A 22,761-nucleotide genomic window follows, 5' to 3' on the forward strand; every position below is an offset into this window, starting at 1 on the left:
CTTTTTATCCTCCAGCTTTGCATTTGACCCATACGAGCAGCCAAACAGAGTAATGTTCAGGTTATTCTAGATCTCACCTAAGCAAAATCTTAGGAGCCACTAAAGACTCTGCAAGTAATCTGGAAATAGTACACACCTTTTCAGGTGGTTTACAGATTATTTTGACACCAAACTTAAATGTGTCATGTATTAACAATCTCTTAAAAATGTTTTTTGTGTGTATTTTTTGTTTTTTGTCTTTTTTTGTTTTTGTTTTTTTGAGACAAGGTCTCACGTAACCAAAGCTGGCCTTACATACACTACATAGCCAAAGATGACCTTGAATTCCTGATCCTCTGGCCTCAACTTACTCAGAGCTGGTGTTATAGATGGGCACCACCACACCCTCCATAATTAAGCTCCTTTAAAAATAGTGATGCTCAAGAACTTCAAGTCTTTGAAGAAAGAAATTGAGGAAGATCTCAGAAGATGGAAAGATCTCTTATGCTCATGGATTGGCAGGGTTAATATAGTAAAAATGGCTGTCCTGCCAAGAGCAAAACTAATGATGCTCTTACTACATCAGTAATCATTAATATTAATATTAATACAAAAGCAACAAATTCTGCCAGACTATGCATGATTAGGATTCCATAAGCTTAAGATAGCCAAGAAGAAGTTCAGAAATATGAGAATAACTGCAGAAGCTAAGCTATGAATCCTTTTCCCACCGTCCCCCAGCAAGCTGACACCTAAGCAGCTCAGACACAGTTCTGACACAAGACAGGACCCACTAGATCCCAGAACAAAACCAGATCCTTTTCTTGAAGAAGAAGAGGAAGAAGGAGGAGGAGGAGGAGGAAGAGGGAGAGGAGGGTGAGGAGGAGGAGGAAGAAGAGGAAGAGGAGGGGGAGGGGGAGGAGGAGGAGGAGGAGGAGAAGGAGAAGGAGAAGGAGAAAGAGAAGAAGGAGGAGAAGGAGGAGAAGGAGAAGGAGAAGGAGGAGTAGGAGAAGGAGTTGTCCCAGCATTACACCAAGTGAAGGCAGCAAGCCCGGTGAAGGCAGCTGGCTTTGTTATCAGAGCCTCTTGTGGCTGGAAAATGGGTAAGAAAGCAAAAATATTTCACTATTAAATGAGTAGCAACTGATTAATCTGTTTCAGAGTGTAGTGTGTCCAGATTAGAGATGGGGTAGAGAAGTCTTTCTTAGAGTTTTGTCTCCTGACCTCCCATTTTTTTTCTCAAGCTTTTCCAGCCTGTTGGACAAAAGGCAGCTCTGTAGAGCCGACCACAGAGTGTGGTCCATGAGGCTGCAGTACCATCTGAAAACTTGAACAGAAGTGCAGACTCTTGGGTCCCACCCCAGACCTACTGAATCAGAGCCTCATTTTAACAAGCTCCCCACGGGATTCATACATTTGTACCAGGCCAGACTAGAAGTGTTCCTGTAGAACCAACCATGGGAGACTTCGGTGTCATGCTTCCTGTGCCTCATGTGAGGCGGGTTAGCTCTCTTCCCCTCTCTTTATACAAGATCTTGGAATTTTGAAACCGAAGCTCAGGTGGAAACTCGTACATCCCAAGACTGCTAGCCCCTTTCAGACTCGGATCATCCCTTGGTTCTGGGATGCTAGTCCATCTCCTTGTGCCATGGGCCACCTGTTCTGGGCCCTGCACGTGGGGGCTGTGCCCATTCGTCCTGGGTCAAAGGCACATCTATACCTTTCCATCTTACTCCCCAGAAGAGGTGAACAGAGTCCTAGGGAGTCGCTTATAAGCAGACTGCCCTCCAGAGTAAAGCTCTTGGTTCCTTTGCCCAGAACAGTGGGGGAGGGTCTGAGATCATTTAGAACTTTGCGATTTGCAGGTTCCCTCTCAGGGATAGCTTGGTTACTTTCCCACTGCACGCACTTTCCCGCTACGGAACTGGGCTCCAAGCTTTGCCTCTGCTTTTCCAGACGGCCCAAGAGCTCCAGCTCAGAGCTGCCAACCCAGGGAGCCACACCAGTCACCCTCCCAATCATAGAGCCCGCCAGGGCCGTCGCCTTTCATTGGCTCAGAGGCTTAGGTCTTAGGACCCCGAGGGGTTCAGATCCCCTTTCTCAGCGCCACACTCACCTGCGGGTCCCGGTGACCGGCTGGCTGCTGGCGCCCTCGGGCCCTCCTTTTCCCCTTTCTGTCGGGCCGTGTCCCTCCTCCTCCCTCCCGCCGGCTGGGCGCCGCCCCCGCCGCTCCCGGACCACTTACCCGCCCGCTCTGCAGCTGCCCGGCCCGGCGTGGCGCTGCGAGCACTCAGCGTGGCGGGACTGGGCGTGGAGGTGGGGAGCGGGCGGGGCGCTGACACCGGGAAGCAGCCCCGCAGTGAGCTTCAGCCTAGGCAGAGGGAAACCCCTAGGATGCTGGGCGGCTAGCCTGGTGCGCTTCCCCATCCCAGCCTCCACCCAGCTCACCTTAAGGGGTCTCCTTGATCCCCAAAGGCCTGGCCTAGGCTACTTTGAGTGTCCTAAGCTCCTGATAGGTGGAAACCCTCGCCCTTTGCCAGAATATTCCTGAATGCAGAAACCAGACCTCCCCCCAGAGGTATAGGGTAAAAAGGAAACATCCTGATAAAGGACCATGCTCAGTGGTTTCTGAAAGAAACTGCTTAGTTCACTGGGTAGGAGAAACTAGGGGTCCTCATTGTTCCTCTGCCTGCTTGGGCCAGGGGAATACTGGGGGCAGTGTGGCACTATAGAACCTTGTTTTGGCTTCCTGTACCTTTTCTTATGGTCAGCATCTCCACCTTCATAGAATAAAAACTAGTCTGTAAAACACAGAGCACTTACACAACTTACCGAAGTGCCCTCATTTAACAGACAGAATTCTGGAATAAGGCTTCCACAGTATTGAATCTCAAGAAGAGACCAGGAGAAAAATCTAAGCTGTCTGAATTCCCTTCCTGGGTCTTTCCAGTCAAGTAATGCCTATAGTTGCAAAGTGCTTAACAATAGGAAAGCACAGTTCTGATTTCTTAAAACTTATAGAGCATTTTTTATGCCCAAAATTAAATTTCGATTTGTATTCACAATCCTGGGGATCTGATATTTACAAAGGGTGGATATGCAGAGCAGGGTGCCTGAGTCTACTCCATCAGCCCCATTGAATGAGGCTCAGGGTATACATTCTGCCTGGCACGATGGGTTGAATTTGTTTTACAAACACCAAGTTATTAACACTCACAACACTCTAGCTGGAGAGATGAATGGACAATGTTTTCAGAGAGACCTTTGCCTGGATGGATTAAGGGAGAGTTGATGGCAGAGCAGGAAGCTCATTCAGGTGACAGAACAAGCCAGAAGTTGTGGCTGGAAGTGGGAGTGTACTTAATAAACAGATTGCATGGCATTCCAAAGGGTTAAAATGGTTCTGTTTGCCTTACTATAAAACAGACTTCAAACTGTATAGAGCCACAAGAATTCTTATACAAAGCTAGTTGGATGTAAATTGCTTCTAGCACGTTGGAGCTCTGGCAGGATGTATCTAAACTGAGTACCACTATGGTATGAGGAGCAATTCCCCCTTAGATTCAACCTCAACAGAAACGTTGTATGTTTACCAAGAGAGATGAGTTAGGGTACCACACCACAGTATCTGTGCTAATTAGAAAATGCCCAAATGTCCATTAGCCATAGAACAGACTGAGGGTCAGCCTGGTAGTATAAACCCAGCTATCCTGGAAACTGGGGCAGGAGAATAGTGGATTCAAGAAAAGGCCAGTATGGGCTACAGAGTGAGCTCAAGGACAGTATGGGCAACTTAGTGAGAGCTCCCTCCAAAGAAAAAGTAAAAAGAGGACTGAAGATGTCATCTAGTGGTATTAGCACTTGCATAGTTTGTGTGAGGGCCCAAATTCAATCCCCACCACTGAAAAAAGGGGGGAGGCTGAAATGTGGTGGTGGTACTAGTAGTGGTATCACCACAAACTAGGATATCAGGCTGCCACTGAGAATGTATGAACCACTGCTGTGTTGGGCATGGTTGGAACTCATAAAGAACGGAAGTGAAGGAAGCCAAACAGCCATATGTGTTGGTTCTGCTCACCACTGATACATGCTGTCAGGAGTCAGGCTAATGGTCACTGGTGAGCTAGAGGGGAGTTTCTAGCAGAGAATAAGGAGGATTGGCAGGGTACAGATATTTATTGATCTTGACCTGGGTGTTGCTCACGTGGATTTCCTTGTTACATTTATGAAACTCTTTGAACTGCTCACCTATGATATGAACACTTACTAGATACAGGTCACACTTCAATTTAAAAAAGGTAAAATGTGAGTTTCTCATATTTAAAATTGCTTACGTTGTTAAAAGAAAGATACCAGAATAAGCATGCTTTCCCTTTAAACAACTAACTATAGCATACACATGCACACACAGACACACACACACACACACACACACACACACACTTACTTTAAGGAAATATGCCTCAAAAACAAACATGAGTCAGTCCTTACCCTAAAATTAAAAATTCATATTTTGATCCACTTCCAGCCTCCTACATTCTCTTCTTGACTCATAAATCAACATAACTATGACAACACCTAAGGAAAAGAAAAGTGGCTAGGGCCTGACCCCTCCAGCCAGAGGCAGAGAGAGAGAGAGAGAGAGCTTTGTCCTTCCCAGGAAGCAGTTCTGACTACCTGCCTCCTACCCAGGTACTATCTGATGATATAAAGGAAAATTGTGGGTGGTCAAATTTCCTGCATAAATGTTTATCCAAAGTAACCAGAGAGTGGGTAACTTGGGTCATTTCCCAACAGATTCATTGAGCTGATGGCGGAGTTTGATCACCAGACACAAGACAGTTAACAAGCATGGCAGAGGCTGAGGAGAGAGGGTAGGTCCTCTTTTATCCTCTTACTGGAGGACCCCGTGGTTTGGGTCAAGAGAAGAAGCCTAGGAGAGCAGCATTACTGTACTCCTTAGAACTTTAGATATAATTGACCTGTGGCCAAACAGTGCACAGACAAACATATGATGTTCTAAAACAGATTCATTATTTCCCAAAGGTAGTAGAGTGCCACAGGAGCATGAGGGTCAGGCACAAGTGAAGAGAGAGGGCTGGTAGTACAGAATATGAACAATCAAAATGAGCAACCAACATTTTTAGATTTTCACATATTTATATATCCACTAAATCCTCAGGGAAACTCATGGTGAGATGTGGAGGTGAAAAAAAAAAAAAAAACATCCCTGGCTAGTAAGCGATAGAGTCCAGACTGTCATCAGTAGGGCATGACTCCTGGACCCCTGTGTTCTTAACAGCTGCACAGGAAAGAGAACAATACCATAGCAAAACTACCTGATACAGATTCAGGAAATTGGTGGTGGTCTACCAGTTTGGCCATTAAGTAATTGATATTTTTACTTAAATAATCTGTGTCTTAGTTGCCCATTTATAAAATGCAAAGGAAGTAATGAAGGCAATTGGAACTACATTGGTAGTAACAAGGGTTGGTTGATTTGGGTGATTTAGGCATTCCTTTTGTCTCTACCAATACCCCCAGATCACAAGTAAAAGGCATTAAAAAAGATAGGGTACTTATACAAATAAGACAAGAAAACACCCCTAGCTAAGATGGTTCTAAATTGGCATATACACACAATCAGATGAACACATCTTCAGATCTTCCTTATAGATATCTTATTACAAAACCCTACTCAGACGTCTTATCTGATTTCATCCAGCCATACATTAAGGCATTTATTTTATCTGGGTATAGCAGTGCACACCTGAAATCCTGGTGTTTGGGAGGTTAAAGAAGAAAGATCGTGAGTTGTGAGTTACAGCTCAACCTGATTTACATAGTGGTGTGTGTGTGTGTGTGTGTGTGCATGCATGTCTGCATGTATGAGCGCACCTGTAATTCTAGAACCTGGGAGGTGAGGCAAAAAAAATCATGAGTTCAAGATCCTCATTGGCTACATAGACAGTAGGAGGCCAGTTTGGGCTATGTACTATGGTGTCTCAAAAAACAACCAACCAAAAATGGCCATGAGACTTCAACTCTATAGACAACTGAGGAAAGCTAGAAGCCAGAGAGGTGGCCTTCCCTGGGGATCAGGACACCAATTAGTTGCCCAATGCCAAATAATCAGCCCTGAATACAAACATGCCAGTAACGTTATACAGATTGACAAGTTATATTTAAAATATATGTATTATATAAATACATAGATATACAATAACAATTAGTGAAAAAAAGAGAGCCCAAATTTCAAGGGGAGTAGGGAGGAGTATATGGGAGGAAGAAGAGGGATGAAAGAAAAGGATAAATATTATAATCAAGTTATAACCTCAATTTTTTAAAAGGAAAGATGTCACAATATTAAGAAAACCAAAACAAACAAAATTCTTACAAATATTATTACAAATATTATTTTACACATATAGTGAAGGAAAGCCTGGGTTATGCTGAAGTAACAAACAGCACTCAGAACAGCAGAGGTTAACACAGCAAGGGTTTACTTCTCATGGTATGTGTTTATCATTGAAGTAGGGACTCTATATAAAAATATGAACTCAGAGTTTGCAGGAGAGAAGAGAAGCATTCTGGATCAAAAGTAGCTTAGATGCCCAGTTTAGAATTGATGTGTACCATTCCTGCTCTGACTTACTAACTGACATGTTTACCTAGGCACAGAGTGCTAGAAGATCCATGCCTATGGAAGTCCAGGAAGAGAAGAGTTGGAGATACTTGGAGAACACCCGTGATGATTACCACACCTGCTAAGTTCCAGACCCTGGGCAGAAAAGAAGAACAAGAGGTGGCCTTGGTCCTCTAGGTATTCACCCCTAGTCCAAGCCAAGCAGTCTCATCTCCAGTGATAAACTTCTCCCTTTTTGGTATAGGCGTTGGTAGATCTAGGTGAGAAATTAGTCACTGCCTTCTTGGGTGAAGTCACCGTGTGATACAGAAACATTTTTCTCTAGAACATTGTGTTAGCTGTAATGGTGGTGAGCTGATTGCACAATGGAGGAGATAAATAAATCATGCATTCTCCTGAGAGGCAAGAAGGCCTTTTTTTTGTTAAAAAAAAATATCACTGAATGAAGGCAGTTGGGCATGCTGTCATTCTGTTCAATGAAAGTTACAAATGGCAGTTTAATGAAAAATGAAACCAGACTTTGGCATAAACCAAGACGAGGATGGTGGGACCAACCCTTTCTGAGAATGTGTTCCAGTTTGGAAAGGGCTGAATATGGCCCTTGGCCAATACAAATAATTAGAAAATCCAGAGGAAGCAAAAGGCAACCCAGTCAATCTGCACACTAGGATTAGCTGGTGAAAGTCACCACCACCCTGGTTGGCAATGAGCAATGGCAAGGCCATGGGTTTGGGGTGGGGTAGGATGAGGAGCCTTTCCAGTTGTTGAGAAAGAAGATAGTTTATGGGCTCAGAACATATTCAGATCAGTGTTAATACAAGAACTCTAAATAGCCTTTTTTGGTTGTGGGTGGGGGGCTGGTGATGGTGGTAATCTATGGTATCCTGATCACGGGATTTTAAGTGGGTTTTCTTATCTTTTGAAAGAACACACATGGAATACAGTCACTGATAAGTGTATATTAGCTCAGAAACTCTGAATACCCAAGACACAATTCACATATCAAATCATTCCCAAGAAAAAGGAAGGAGAGGTCCCTGGTCCTGGAAAGGCTTGTTCCAGCATTGTAGGGGATTACCAGGACAGAGAAGTAGGAGGGGGTTGATTGGAGAATGGGCAGAGGGAAGAGGGCTTAGGGAATATATGGGGAGGGGGGAACTGGGAAAGGGAAATCATTTGGAATGTAAACAAAGAATATAGAAAATAAAAATTATAACAAATGTACCAATGGGAAAAAAAGAAACCCATTTGAAATAGAGTTCATTTCAGAGGGAAACATCTGGAGAAAGACTCCCCATACTACTCTAGTTTCCCCCAGAGAAAGATACTATGAGACCATTCAAATATTCTGTTTTACCTTAGCCCTCCTCCCACCAGATCTTGCTCACAACAAATCTTATTGTGACTTTGTTACTTCCTTCAATTCACTTTCCTATGTAAATAAGGTTCGTGTTTGGGCTGGATAATTTTATGTCAACTTAACACAAGCTAAAGTTATCTGAGAAGAGGGCAGCCCTATTGAGAAGATGCCTCTATAAATCGGGGTTGTAGGCAGGCCTGTAGGGCATTTTCTTAATTAGTGATCAATGGGGAAGGGCTAGTGGATCTGTGTTCTATAAAAAAGCAGGATGAGCAAACCAGTAAGCAGTATCCCCTCCATGGCCTCTGCATCACCTCCTGCTTCCAGGTTCCTGCCCTGTTTGAGTTCATGTCCTGACTTCCTTCAATGATGAACAGTGCTGTGGAAAAGTAAGCAAAATACTGTCCTCCTCAAGTTGCTTTGGTCATGGTGTTTTGTTGCAGCAATAGAAACCCTAAGATTGTTCTTCTAAAAGAGAACTCAAATACCCTTTCCTCTTCTACTATGTGAAGAGATAGCTAGAAAATAGCTGATTGTGGTGGTTTAAATATGCTTGACCCACAGGAAGTGGAGCTCTTAGGATATGTGGCCTTGTTGGAGGAATGTGTAGGCGGGCTTTGAGGTGTCCTAGTGCTCAAGCTCTGCCCAGTGTGGAAAAGCTCCTCCTCCTGGCTGCCTGCAGAAGACATTCTCTTCCTGGCTGCCAGCTCCTTCTCCAGCACCATGTCTGCCTGCACACTGCCATGTTTCCTGCTATGATAATGGACTGAACAGCCCCAATTAAATGTTGTCCTTTATGAGTTGCCATGGTCATGGTATCTGTTCACAGCAATAAAACCCTAGTTAAGGCAGCCTTGTATTAGAATCACAACTCCCAATCACTAACTGCAGGGGGACATTTGCTCTGCTAATGAACCAGATTAAACCAGTCTCTCTCTAAAGAGACGAGAGAGCCTAAACAGTGGTACCCAGGAAGTCTCTGGTGGTCTAGTGCCTCTTCACAGCAATGAAACCCTAATACAGTGCCCATGAATCAGAAAACAGGGCCTCACCAATTCCAAAGCTGCCAATGTCATGGTTTCTAGCATTCAGGACTGTGGGAAATAAATTTATCATTTAGAAGTATCCAGTCTAAGATTTCTTAGCCCTAGTGACCTAAGAGAGCCATCAACCTCTGACTACCCAACTAGCTCTTCTCAAATGTGTCTTCTTTTAAAGTGTTTGTGAATCATCCAGGAGTCTTGTTAAGGCTAGGGATTTGCTCACTGGTAGCTCATCTGTATGCATTCACACTCCCTGAGTTCAATGCCAAGCACTAGGGCATTCGTGTATTTTGCTTCAGTGGGTTTGGAATAGTGCTTGAAATTCTTCATTTCTGCCATGCAATGCTGGTTGGTGCTCCTAGTCCATGCTCCTTGCTCTTCTGTAGGAGGTACTGCACTACCCTGCTTTAGACTTGCACATGCCATTGTTATCTGTGGAAGCAGCCTCCTAATGTACCCCTCAGTCTCTCAATTGTGAACAGTATCATTGACCTCCCCAGATCATCCCACAGCATTACCTCTTATCTGCAGGATCCAGCCCATACTCGTGGCATTCATAGCCCAGTGGGAAGCTGTCATCAACTTGGGCCCCCATGTGAATCCTCAGTTCCACTTGGCATCTTGATACACTCTTTCTAGATTATGCCTACCCATTCCAATGGCTTTATTTTTTATGTTTGCTCTGCTCCTTGCTTGACATCTTTGCCTTTGAAAAAGCCATTTAATTTTTGAATCTCGCACATTTCTCAAGGGTAAACTCAAAAATCTGCCTTTGCTTCAAATGCCCTTCTATCCCTGCTCTGTAAACTCTGCACTGTGTGACCATCCCAGGATGCCAAACAGCAATCAAAGCTCTTTTCTGCCCACAAATTCCCATAGCCCTAATTTGTCTGTACCTTTCATTCATGACCTTGTAATTTCAGTCTTCTACTAGAACCTAAGTGCACAGAGAGCAAGACCTGTAGCTTGCTCTGCTCCCTATGGTGTTCATGCCTGTTTCTGGACAGAGCAGTTGTGTTTGACAAGCAAAGTCTGAGTAGACTTTAGTGACAACTCTAAAATCCAATGCCAGCTGTATGAAGACCTATTCCTCCCGAGATGAAGGCTGATGTAAAACAGGATAACATCCCCTAAATCAAAGGAACTCACACTTCCAACATGGCTGAGGCAGGGAGGAGAAAAGTAGAAACATTGTTTTCAAATGCTGAGAGCCTGAAGCAACACACATCTCATAATTGATGGACCCATAATAGTTTCATGTCTCCAATTTCACTGCAAGGAAGTCTGGGGAACCTCCAACTTTGATGCAAGGAAGGCAGGTAAATGTAGAGTAACTGGTATGTACTATACCACAAATCCCAATATAACAATAGATCCATAGTTATTGATCAAAAAGCCATTTAATTTTCAGTTAGTTAGTTCAAGTCTCTTTCTCCAAGCCTTCTATAGCTGTATTAGATCTTTTGCAAGAGTGGATGGCCAAGGCCAGGCAGTGGTGACACATGCTTTTAATCCTAGCACTTGGGAGGCAGAGGCAGGTGGATTTATGAGTTGGAGGCCAACTTGGTCTACAAAGTGAGTTCCAGGACAGCCAGGGCTACACAGGGAAACCCTATCTCAAAACAAACAAACAAACAAAGAATGGATGACCAGGGCTACAGTAGACATTGTTCCTGATTTATACTTTCAACCCCTCCCTCTCCATCCTCAGCTTCCTTTTACTGCACAAATTTCCCACAACACATTTAGTTTACTTGTTTTATTTATTGTCTGTCCCCAGCCAGAATAAGAAGCTAAGTTTCATGAGGGCTAAGTTTTGAAAATTAATTTTTTTGTTCCCTTGTCCCCAGTGTCTAATTGTGTACTTGGTGCATATTTGACATTTAGCATATAACTGACAAATGAAGCCAAGTCTGGCAACAAGTGCCTGCAACCCTAGTATTTGGGTGGTAGACACAGGAGGATCAGGAGTTCAAGATCATTCTTGGCTACATAGAAAGTTGAAGCTAGACTGAGTTAAATGAGGACTAGCCACAGGGAAAAAAAGAATAGGATAGGACAAAACAGAAATAGCTGCTGAATAACTAAACATGTGAATTGTGGGTTCATAGGAGGCATGGCAGGGCTTCAGTTTATTGCTTTTCTTTTAACCAGGTGCATTCGTGGATGACATTTGGCCTTGCTTGAGTAGCTGCTCAAAGCAAACATGTATGCTGACTGCCCAAAACTGACTTTCTCTGAAGTTGAACTTTCTTTGTTCTCCTATGATTATCTGTATATAATAGACTAAGACGAGAGAACTATACTGGTGCCAGAAACTTTTCTCTTGAGTCTTATCTGTCTCTTGGTAGACATGGTGCCCAGTGAAGTCTGAGCAACTCATTGGAAAGCAGACGACCAAATAGTTTCCAGGGACACTGCTCTTGTCCCTCCACATGAAAAGAGAAAGCTTAAAATCACAAGTTAGTCTCCAAGTCACCAGGCTAGGTGCCCCATGTCCTCTTCTAGAGGCCTGCTGCCCTGAAAAAGAAACAGTAACCCCCCTCCTCTTGCAACACAAGAGGGGCCCTCAGGAATAGCTTCCATGCCCTGGTTTATACTGCATTCTCCTGGCTCGTCACTGCATGGAGTAAAATGGGATAGTCGCATAATTTCTGTAGCTTTTCTAAGAAATTCCTCTTTGCTGGCACATAAATGGACTCTTCTGGATTCCTGCCATTGGCCAAGGAGCTTTAACACATTGTTGTTGGCTCAGCTGGGGAAACAAGATGAGTAAAGTAGTCTCCAAACTCCTGTGGAAACACACAGCAAGTGTTTCCAACCATACTGTATTATTTGACCTAAAATATTTTCCCCCTGTTATTTGCCAACCCATGTGTTACTTCCCTCAGAGCTCCAAGGGAGCCTCCTTTCTCAGGCCTGCAGCTGTTGACTCACTAAGAGGGTCCTGGGGCCAAGGGCCACCGCTCAGTAGCTCAGCGACCTTTCATAAGTTAACTCTTAGTTTCTAGATCTCTGGTTTCATATGTCAGGTAAAATACATATTAGAATGCCTTTCCAATGTTAACATATATCAAAATCATTTGGACTACTTGTCAAACCTAAGGGCTAGACTCCACCCCTTTCCAATTTAGTAGGTTTAGGATGGATCCCAGGATCTGCACCTCTAACAAGTTTCCAAGTAAGATCTAGGCTACTGGTTTCAGAGACTACTCTAGAAGCCATGTATTAGGTGTACCTAGAGATTTTTGTAGTGTATTCTTTCAGTGAGTTTTATAATAAGTCTGAGTCAGGGCTCTTTGGGTGCAAGTGACAGAAACTTGACTCAACTAGGTTAAGTAAGAAAGGGAATTTATCAGCTCAAATGTCTCGGAATGACATAGGTTGGAAGGATTCTGATACAGGAATTCAAATTAGGTAATTGGATTTCTTTCACTTTCTTTTTCATTCCCCTCCTCCCCCCACCCCCACCTACCCCATTCGCACATCTTTCCATGCCAAGGCTTCTTCTGTACGAAGTACCATAAGGTATAGCTGCAAATATCTTCACCTTATATTATCCCAGACGGGAACCTCAGAAAAGAAAGAGAACCCTGATTCTGTGTCCCAGGGACAGATTCTGATTCTGATCCACCTTCCCAGGACAAGGGTGAAGGATCTAAAAGCTTTGGCTAAGCTGAGGACACACACTTTTTCTGCATCTGAGTACTGCCAGGTAATAATACACAGCATTCTTTTCAGACTATAACCTCTATATCTATGTCTTATCCATTGCTCTTTTCTTTTTCCGTTTTGTCTATGCTCCAGATGAATGTTGTGCTAAAAGTCATCATCATATCTCCCATCTCTTAATATTCTTGTGAGATTACAAAGCTCATTACAATCCTTTTTTTTTTTGGAGGGGGTCTCTGAAAACACAAGCATGCACTTTTTTTTCTTCTCTCAAAGTAATATAAACTTGGTTTCAAGTTAAATATTGTTTAATATTTTTCACTGAGTGTTCCTGAGATGGCTTATCTTCCTTGTTAGTGGAACACACCTGGGAAAAGACAGCCTTAGTTGTGGGATTGCTTTAATCAGAATGTCCTGTGTACATGTCTGTGGGCATTTTTTTAAATTCAAAATAGCATTATCAATCTTTATTTTTATTAGATATTTTCTTTATTTACATTTCAAATGTTATTCCCTTTCCTGGTTTCCCCTCTGAAAAACCCTATCCCATCCCCCCCCTCCCACCAACCCACTCACTCTCACTTCCCTGTCCTGGTATTCCCCTACACTGGCACATCAAGCCTATATAGGACCAAGGGCCTCTCTTCCCTTTGATGTCCAACAAGGCCATCCTCTGCTACATATGTGGCTGGAGCCATGGGTCCCTCCATGTGTACTCTTTGGTTGGTGGTTTAGTCCCTGGGAGCTCTGGGAGATACTGGTTGGTTGATATTGTTGTTTCTCCTATGGGGCTGCAAGCTTGTGGGACATTTTCTTAATTGCTGATCGATATAGAAGGATATAGCTCTCTGTAGCCAGCACCATCCCTGGGCAGAAGTGCCTGGGATATATAAAACATAGACTTGAAAGCAAGCCAGTAAACATATTTCCTACATAAAACTCTGCTCCTGCTTGAGTTCCTTTCCTGGCTTCTCTCAATGATAGACTGTGATATGAACAGGTAAGTTGTCATTGCTCTGTGTATTATTACACCAAGCAAGAGAAGACAAATTAGAATAGTAGCATACACTTCAGAGAGTTGATCATTCCATAAGAATTATACTCTTTTGTTTTAAAAGAAAGATAAATATTTCTCTCCAACCTTAGTCTGCAGTACAAAATGACTTATTATCACCACAGTCCTCAATGAGACCTGTGATCTTTGTTGTTGTTGCTGCTGCTACTGTTGTTTTATTATCGTTAGTATATATTAATCATGATAGATTTTATTTCAAGTACACAACATGTTTTGATCAGATCTACCCTCATTACCTCTCTTGTCCCTTTTCCACTCTTCCTGATTCCCTTCCTCATCCTGAGAGGCATCCCCTTTCTACGTTCCTGTCCCATCTTAAAAACCATTGAGTTTCATTAGTATTGTTTACAAGAGCATCAGGTTACACTGCTGAAGAATATCTCTCTCCATCCTCCAACAACGTTGCTGTTGCTACCTTATAGATTCATAGCAAAGGATGGAGATGGTTAAGTATCTTCCTGCTCAATAACAGGATAATGAGAGGGCCCGATCTTGTGTAGGAAGCCTGGGTTCTTTATAGTAAGTGCTTAGTCTTGGGGAACTTCTATTTATTTTCTTACTTGTTAAAGAACGGGAATGACCTACATAAGTGGTACCTAGACTTAAACACTGGGCTGAACTGGGAAACTTAAACACTGATGCTTGAGCCCATCCTCAGAGAATCTTTTGCTGTGCTGGGGAGTATCTCCATTCTTAAAGCTCTCCAGGTAATTAGAACTACTAAGTAGATAAATGTAACTTCAACACAGAGTTCTGGAAGCAGCTTCAGTGCTCAGGCAAATCACTTACTCTCCCTTCTAATGGCTTCCCTACTTGTAACATAGAGATATTAATAGTACTTAAGGTTATTGTGAGAATGAAAAGTAATGATCCATTGGAACCTTGCTGTCAGAGTATGGTTTCCAACTCAGTAGTGTTAGAATTCTGTCTAAGCTCCACCTCACAGTTACCTAGCAACAGCCAGGTATGCCCCTCCCTACAGTTTCCTGGCAACAGACATGTAGGCCTAGCCTACTATAAAGGGGGCTGCTCACCCCCTCCTCTCTCTCTTACCTCTCTCACTTTCAGCTTCTCTCTGGCCCCCTCTTGGGCTCTCCTCCCCTCCCCCTCTCTCCACATGGTCATGGGCAGCCTCTGCTTCTCTGCTCTCTCCCTCTCTCTGCCTCCATTACCCCCTTAACTCCCATCCCATGCCCTGAATAAACTCTATTCTATACCATGTCTGAGTGTGTCTGGTCCCTCGGGGGAAGGGATGCCTCAGCATGGGCCCGCTGAGACATGCCCTTCCCCCCACACCACCACATACCACATTCTCTAACCTCTTTCTCTTTTTGTGATCACAAGTAGTAATTGCATTACCTGGGTGCTTGATAGAAACGCAAAATGTGCTTTTTAATAAAATTGTCACGTGACCCTTTCTTTAAATTTTCTTCTTTGTGGGCATGGAAAGACATCTCAGGTTAAGAGCATTTACTTAACCACTTGCAGAGGGCCTGAGTTCAATTCCCAATACTGATGTTAGGTGGCTCTCAAGTGCCTGTGACTCCAACTCCAATCCGTCTGGCCTCCCTAGGCACCTGCATCCTTGTGCACATACACATAAACAGACACTGCCTCTCCTCTGTTCTCCCTCTCCTCCTCCTAATAGTTCATTCTACTTCCATGCTCCAGATAGTTTAGGCAAACCACAATCTCAGCATTTGTGTTAGGATTTAGTAGATTGCTCTGCACAACTATTCAATTGATGTTACTCATTACTAATTTCATGGAATACATTTCAAGGTAAATCATTGTATTTCTATCCCTGCCTAGAAATTGTTTCTAGACTCAGAATTAATATTTTATTCTTTGGATCATTTATTTGCTAAAATAAAAATTTATTCCCAAAGTTATTCATTACTCAACGTGAGAAGTACAAATACGTTTTAATTATAATGGAAAATTCACCATCACCAAGTTCTGTTTTGTTTGAGTAAATTAAGTAGGATTTCCTTCTTTCTTATTTGCATATATTGATTATACAAGGTAGCGGGCATTACTGACTGTAGTGGCTATTCCTAGTTGTCAACTTGACTATATTTGGAATGAACTACAGTCTAGAATTGGAAGGCTCACCTATGATCCTAATTTGGAGGCTCAGAGATATAAGTTTCTGACCTGGATCTTGGCATGGAGACCTTGAAGCATAGTGGCTAAAACAAGGAGATCTCCGAGTTCAAGATCATTTGGGATTAAAGGCATGGATGCACACACCTTAAATCTGGGCCACACCCTCTGCTGGAGATATATAAGGACATTGGAAGAAGGAAGATTCTCACTCTTCCTTGACTGCTTGCCTCGTGGGACTGAGAAACTGCTAGATCCTTGGACTTCCATCCACAGCTGCTGCTGATCATTGTTGGGGAGTTGGACTATAGACTGTAAGTCATTGACAAATTCCCTAACTATATAAAGACTATCCATACATTCTGTGACTCTAGAGAACCCAAACTAATACACTGACCTCTTCATAAATGTATATAATGTGTTTTAATCATAGTCACACAATTCTCTCTCTTGTCACCCCTGAAATAGGATCTATTTCTACATTGCTCATATTTAATGCACCCCTCAGAGGTATGGTTAAACTTGAGGGGGAAAACCTGTATTTTACCTCACCAGGATGTTTATGTTGATATATTTTATTTAGAGGCAAAGCTAGTTCTGATAATGAAAATATCATTAGTGTGTTTTTGTTCATTTTTGTTTCAAATGAGATTATTATGCCTTCACTTTGGAAAAAACTATCTTCAAATAAAACCTGACAGCCTGTGAACTCCCAGTGATACCAAAGGGAACAGATGCTTATGTTTTTCAAGAAATCAACATAACCCTAAACTCCAAGCTCTCTAAATGTAGCATCTACTTTCATATTCACCAAATCCATCTCATGAGCTACTGAGAAAGTTGTTTTCTGGAGAGTGTTACAAATTTGCTTTTTCTTTCTTTTTTTTTGTGACATAGAATATTGACAGCTTTTAAAAACTGACCAGGAATCTTTAGAAATTTCTTGGTGTTTTTGCAACAGTCCAAATCCTTCATCACCATCATGAAGATCTAAGAATCTTGACATCAATAGAGTTATTATTTACCAGCTGCCCTATTCAGCTCCCTGTGGATGGAAGCTTTTTCTACAACCCGTGATAATGAGTACCAAATATCAGCAACTAAGGTCCTCCTTAGCCCTTCATCTCCTTTTATAAGAGCAGAAATTCTGTTGATATTAGCTTATGATTATTAAGAATAGATCTTGTTCATGCCTCTAATCCCAACACAAGGGATGCTGAGATGAGACCATCAGCAGTAGTTCAGGGTCAACCTGGGACACAAAGCAAATTCCACTTCAGCCTAGGCTGGAGTACCTAAAAACAAACAAACAAACAAACAACAACAACAAAAATGTCTGAACTTTGGACTTCTTGCTACTTTAAGTGTGGTACTAGAGCCAGCTCCTGTGGGATAGTTAGAAATGTGTAATTTCAGGTTCTAGTCTAGCATCCCATTTTTCTCAGGCTGACCTCAAACTTGCTATGTAATCAAAGGTCAAGCTCAAGGCAGTATGCATGCCATGCAAGCACTCTATCAATGGAGCTACATCTCCAGCCCCTTAAAATGAATTCTTAAGACTTCCACAGCTTAAATATTTCTCATTTTCGCAAATTCGGGGGAAATACTCATTCCTACACACTTGATTTTCTCATTTTAAGTCATACCCTTTATTCATCATTCCAAAAAGTGAGTTTGTGAAATTAGAGGATTAAGGCTGTTCCTTGGAGCCCCTGGGGACAGTGTGTCCAAGCATTGGTTACACCCCTTCTGAAGCAACAAGCTTCTCTTTGTCACTGTGAAGTTCCTTTGTGTCCTCAACCATGGCTTTTGTACAAAGAAAATATTATTCAGAGGTTAATTTTGTTCTTGGAAATAGTATTAAATCAAATTAAATCAACAAATTTTAAAGCTTAGATCTTTCTTAAATTTTTAAGTTCAACTTGTTAATTCTACTATTTGCCTTATAAATACAGTTGGATTTATCAAAAAATTTACAGGGACTTTTATAATTAGTTAAGTTTTAAAAAACAATTTAAACCACACTTTTACCTGTCGTATCCTTGATTTTCTAAGTACATCCATTGTTTCCAAACAACCTCCTAAAGAATGTCACTGACTCTAATAAAACTAGTAAATAGATCCCTAGATAAGTTCTTTTGGAAGTTCTAATATTGTTGGCAAGCAATGATATACTGCTTATTGTAAACCTAAAAATTGCTCACATACACATCTTCAATTAGGAGTATAAGACTAATCAGTTGGATAACCAGATAGTTAAAATTAGACATTAGAGCAAATAAACACAAACACATGCAATGCAAAATTGGAAATACTATCCATCTGATATAGTTTCAAAGCTCTATACTTAACTGCATATATTCTTTGTATTAAAGTACAGGTTCCCCAGATGTTCCTCAACAGAGGAATGGATACAGAAAATGTGGTACATTTACCCAATGGAGTAATATTCAGCTATTATTAAAAACAATGAATTCATGAAATTCTTAGGCAAATAGATGGAACTTGAAAATATCATTCTGAGTGAGGTAATCCAGTCACAAAAGAACAGACATGGTATGTACTCACTGATAAGTGGATATTAGCCCAGAAGCTCGGAATACCCAAGATACAATTCGCAGACCCCATGAAGCTCAAGAAGAAGGAAGAACGAAGTGTGGATAATTTGGTCCTTCTTAGAAGGGGGATCAATATACCCATGGCTCACAGACAACCAGTGAACTGAACACAGGGTCCCCAGTGAGGAATTATAGAAAGGACCCAAGGAGCTGAAGGGGTTTGCAGCCACATAGGAGGAACAATAATATGTACTAACCAGTACCCCCAGAGCTCCCAGAGACTAAACCACAAACCAAAGAATATACATGTAGTTACCCATGGCTCCAGATACATAGGCAGCAGCAGAGGATGGCCTTGTTGGACATCAAAGGGAGGAGAGGCCCTTGGTCCTGTGAGGCCTTGATGCCCCAGAATAGGGGAATGCCAGACGGTCAGGAAAGTGGGAGGGGGTGTTGGTGAGCAGGGGAAGGAGGAATGGATAGGTATTTTTGGAGGGGTAATGATGAAAGAAGGATGACATTTGAAATGTAAATAAAGCAAATATCTAATAAAAATAAAAAAATAAAGTAGAGGTTCCAAGCAGAGTATAATTTTGCCTTTCAGGGTACATCGGGAAATGTCTGGATATATTTTTGGTGTTATGAGCAAGTTGAAGGAAGAGAACTCCTGGCATTTAATAGTATGCTACTAAATAGCCTGTGGTGCATAGGCTTTGGGGTGAAAGGGACATTTCCCTTCTACTTTTTATTTGCTGAAAATAAATGAACAATGAATAAGTAGAGGAAAAGACATACAAATTTATTAATGTGCAAAAGGGAACAATTAAAGTACAGGGGAAATCACAATAAGTTGATCATCTACTCTCACCAATTTTCAGGGAACCAATGGGGATTATGAACAAATTTTAGAACGATAGTAAATTATTTTTAGGGTATTTGGTGGACTTAGAGAGCATATGACAGCCTAAGACAAAATCTACTTGGTCCACAGAAGAGACAATGGCTTGTAAATACTTCTTTTTAGGCCATGGAGTGTGATTGGAGTAGAAGACAATGTCAGAAGAAACACGTGCAGAACAAATAGAGCTAATAAGTCCAGAAAGGTTACAGAATAGGTAATTAGAATTTTTTTTAAATCTGATAACGATGTCAGCTGTGGATTTTTCAGTTACTTTTTCCTCAGATTAAGAGTTTTCTTTGAGCAAATTTTATTTTTAAATGGTCTTATATTTTTCTACATTTGCAATGAACAATCCAAAAATGAAAATTTTAAAATTAACCAGATACACTTGCACACTTCTATAATTGCAGCAGTGGAGAAGTAAAAACAGGAGGATCAGGAGATCAAGGCCATGCTTGATTACATAGAAAGTTTGAGGCCAGCCTGGACTCTATGAAATCCTGTTTCAGCATCCTCTCAAATTACACTTAAAGTTGTAACAAACAAATAAAAGTAAAGCAATAAAAATAAATCACATACTCTTAAAACAACAAAATATTACTGAAAGAAATTAAATAAATGGTCACACCATGTCAATGAGCTGGAAGAATTAATGTTAAGGTGGCAATGACCCTCAAATTGTCACATAGATAAAAATGCTGTCTCTATCAAAATCTAGACTATACAGAAATTGAACCTAAGACTCATATAGAAATGTAAATGACCCAGTATATACTCCATGAAAGAATCTTCAATAAAATAGCAAATTTGAACTTAAATTTTATAATTTCAAAACTATTACAAAGTTATATTAACCAACACAGTTTGGTAGTGGCACAAAGACAAAATGAATCAGTAGAAATTAATTTATAGACTAGAAGGAAATCCCTACACTTAGGGTCAGTTGATTTTTAGGAAAGGAGGCAAAATAATTCCATAGGCAAGAGTAATCTTAAAAAAAAAAACAGTTGTATTGAAAGGACTGAATATGAACATACAAAATAATTAAGTTGGATCCTTAATTTATACCATGTAACTGCAAATGGATCAAAAAATTAGATGTAGGAATTAAATGTTGTAAGTATAAAGCTCTTAGAAGAAAAGGGAGAACTGGCAGCCAGTCCCACAACACCCAGAGGAAGCTCCACTACCGGGTGCTTTTACAAACCCAGGATCATAGGATGCCAGGATCACAGGATCACAGAAGCTTGGTCACATCAGTATCTCAGGGTCCCAGAAGCAGCTTGATTCCTAGGAGCTTAGATATACCCAGGATTTCAAGATCTCGGGATCCCAGAATCACAGGATCACAGTGACAGCTTGACTCTGAGGAGTTCTGACCCAACCAGGATCACAGGAAGGACAGGCTCCAGTCAAATACAGTGAGGGCAGGGAGCACTAGAGATAGCCAGATGGCAGGAGGCAAGCTTAAGAACATAAGCAACAGAAACCAAGGTTACTTGGCATCAGCAGAACCCAACTCTTCCACCATAGCAAGTCCTGGATACACCATCACACCAGAAAAGCAAGATTCAGATCTAAAATCACTTCTCATAATGACGATAGAGGACTTTAAGAAGGACATAAACAACTCCCTTAAAGAAATACAGGAGAGCACAGGTAAATAGGTCGAAGCCCTCAAACACAAAAATCCCTTAAGGAATTACAAGAAAACACAAACTTCTCCAATTGAGCTATGACTCCAGCCTGTGTTTAGGCACTGTTATCATCTGTATTTCTGTTTGTTTGGTTCCTCTGCTAAGAGAATAAAAATCTAGAAGTGGGCTTTGATAAGCCACAATTATCTTAACATACACATGTTCACAGTAGAATGTAATACAGGAGGCAAACCAGTGCCTGGAGCATTGTAGCTCTAACAAGAAGCTATCACTGCTTAGTCACAGAGCTGAAAAACATCAACCCTATCAACTTGGAAACTATATGTAAGCATTCCAGTGGCTAAGAAAATATGAATCATGAGGACTGGAAAAGGGAAACTGGATTAAATTTATATGATATTCTTTAAAAAATATATGTGTGGGTGCCTTACACATCATTTGATACTGAGTTACGTCTAGAGATAAAGCCTCCCGGAACAAGCAGTTAAATAAGTTTTATTACTAAGCTTCTAAAAACATGGGAGCCAATGTGAAGCTGTAATTCAAGACTGGATTTCTAATCTCTGCTCTCATTTCAAACTCATGTTAATTTACCTGAACACAAGATCATTTGTCCATCTATAAAAATGCATCCTAAATATTCAAGTTTTCCAAAGAGTGCATTTGAGCTGCCAAACACCTAGAACTACCAATGGGGGTGGGGGTGGGGGTGGATGGGGAATTCTCCTTCACAGGCATTGCAAACGCCATGGGCAGCTTCTCACTGAAAGTTGCCTCATCACATTTTCCAGAATTGCCCCCAAATATTTATTTTGGTTTAAAGGGATAAAAATTGCTTGCTGGTTACTATAATGTGTGCTTGTGTCAAACTGAATACCAGCCCTTGAGTCTTTCTTACTGCGCATTAATGAATAAGAAGCAGTAATCCCATGGACCAACTCAGTGTTTGTGAGTGTGTATATACAGCCAAAGTAAATGGTCCTGGAGCCAGAATTAAAATAGTCAATACCTGGAAACTAGGCAACTTTCTGGGTAGCATCAGCTTCTCTCAGACAAAGCCAAAAAATTTAAAACATACAAAAACTCTAGAAGATGGAAGTAGGTAGGAATTTGTATGGCTAGGATCTGTAGTGAATAGTTTCAGGACCAAATATTACCGTACTGGGTAGGATCTCAACCAGAAATAGAATGCATCCTCAGCTGAAGTCTGTGATGACCACTGATCAAGGAAACCCTAGATGGAGGTGTGGGCAGGCTTGGCATATCAGAGTACCCAGGAACATAGGTAACACTTGCTTTCCTAATGCCGAAAGGGGAAGAGGGGGAAAAAAAAAACAAACTACATTATGAGCTTCCCTTAAGAGCTGGAACTAACAATTGAGTTACAATTATAACTAGTCCTCTGTCCATAGCTGCAGCGCAATGGTTGGCTGCGGGCACCTACCTCTGTATGAGTCAGGCTCTGGCAGGGCCTCTCAGGAGACAACTATATCAGGCTCCTGTCAGCAAGCCTTTCTTAGCATCTACAATAGTGTTGGAGTTTGGTGACTGTATATGAGATGAATTCCCAAGTGGGACAGTCTCTGGATGGCCTTTCTGTCTCTGCTCTGTACTTTGTCTCCATATTTTTCCCATGAGTATTTTGTTTCCCTTTCTAAGAAGGACCAAAAGCACCCACACTTTGGTCTTCCTTCTTCTTGAGCTTCATATGGTCTGTGAATTGTACCTTGGGTATTTGGAGCTTTGGGGCTTATATCCACTTA

General features: G+C 41.7%; 1 protein-coding gene across 1 annotated transcript in view; it reads right to left on the bottom strand.

Annotated features, from left to right (window-relative positions):
- Adgrg2 (adhesion G protein-coupled receptor G2) overlaps positions 1 to 2,158 on the bottom strand; it is a 112,536-nt gene extending 110,378 nt beyond the window's left edge. Inside the window, exon 1 of the mRNA XM_052171661.1 lies at positions 2,096 to 2,158. The gene's annotated coding sequence lies outside the window, so the exon portion shown is untranslated. The remainder of the gene's footprint in view (positions 1 to 2,095) is intronic.
- Between the last annotated feature and the right edge of the window lie 20,603 nt (positions 2,159 to 22,761).

Source organism: Apodemus sylvaticus, chromosome X (assembly GCF_947179515.1).
Source record: "Apodemus sylvaticus chromosome X, mApoSyl1.1, whole genome shotgun sequence".
Taxonomy (NCBI): Eukaryota; Metazoa; Chordata; class Mammalia; order Rodentia; family Muridae; genus Apodemus; species Apodemus sylvaticus.